Source organism: Colobus angolensis, unplaced genomic scaffold (assembly GCF_000951035.1).
Source record: "Colobus angolensis palliatus isolate OR3802 unplaced genomic scaffold, Cang.pa_1.0 Scaffold93, whole genome shotgun sequence".
NCBI lineage: Eukaryota > Metazoa > Chordata > Mammalia > Primates > Cercopithecidae > Colobus > Colobus angolensis.
The window spans coordinates 3,805,860-3,806,961 of record NW_012123265.1 but is presented as its reverse complement, the minus strand read 5'-3'; the positions used below and the strand labels follow the sequence as shown (position 1 = coordinate 3,806,961).

At 53.0% G+C, this 1,102-nt stretch overlaps 1 protein-coding gene across 1 annotated transcript in view; it reads right to left on the bottom strand.

The window, feature by feature from the left end:
* LOC105504638 overlaps positions 1–1,102 on the bottom strand; it is a 78,384-nt gene that overhangs the window by 18,380 nt on the left and 58,902 nt on the right. The window lies entirely within an intron of this gene.

The window sequence follows — 1,102 nt, the reverse complement described above, 5'->3', positions numbered from 1 at the left end:
GCTACTGTATGCCTGCTCTTGTCTAAGCTGTTTCCCTGAAAATCCCTGTCTTGGGTAATGATTCCATTGGCCCCACCATGCCCTGTCCTGCCTCTCTGGCCGTGCCCAAGCTTGGTCCCTGCCTGCCTGCCTCACTGTCTGGGTCTCAAGTTCCCAGGACATATGACTCCTCTTTCTTCTTGGAGTGATCCAAGCCCTGCCACTTCCTGACTTTGCCCACACTGTACCCTCTGCCTGGGGCAACTCCATGTCTGCCCTTTTGTCTCTTAGGTCTCATCCTAGGCACAAGCCCCTGCCTCTGGAGGTCATCCAGGCCTCCCCAGGCTACACCCTCTCATAAAATTGGATTCCTTCCCTTCAGGGCAGGTTTATAATGAAACCCTCGTTAAAGGCCGGGTACAGTGGCACCCATCTATAATCCCAGAACTTTGGGAGGCTGAGATGGGAGGATCACTTGAGGCCAGGGGGTCGAGACCAGCCTGGGCAACGTAAGGAGACTCTTGTCTCTCATGTCTCTATAACAAATTTAAAAATTAGCTCACCAGGCCAGGAGCAGTGGCTCATGCCTGTAATCCCAACATTTTGGGAGGCTGAGGCACATGGATCACGAGGTCAGGAGTTCAAGACCAGCCTGGCCAACATGGCGAAACCCTGTCTCTACTAAAAATACAAAATTAGCCAGGCATGGTGGTGCGCACCTGTAATCCCAGCTACTCGGGAGGCTGTGGCAGGAGAATCACTTGAACCCAGGAAGTGGAGGTTGCAGTGAGCCAAGATCGTGCCATTGCACTCCAGCCTGAGCAACAGAGCAAGACTCTGTCTTGAGAAAATAAAAATACAAAAAAATCAGCTCACCATGATGGCACATGCCTATAGTTCTAGCTACCTGGGAGGCTGAGGTGGGAGGATTCCCTTCAGCCCGGGAGTTTGAGGCTGCAGTGAGCTACTATGATTGTGCTACTGCACTCTAACCTGCGCAAAAGCGAGACCCCAGGCTAGAGTGCAATGGCGCGATTTCGGGTCACTGCAACCTCCGCCTCCCAGGTTCAAGCGATTATGCTGCCTCAGCCTCCTGAGTAGCTGGGACTACAGGCATATGCCA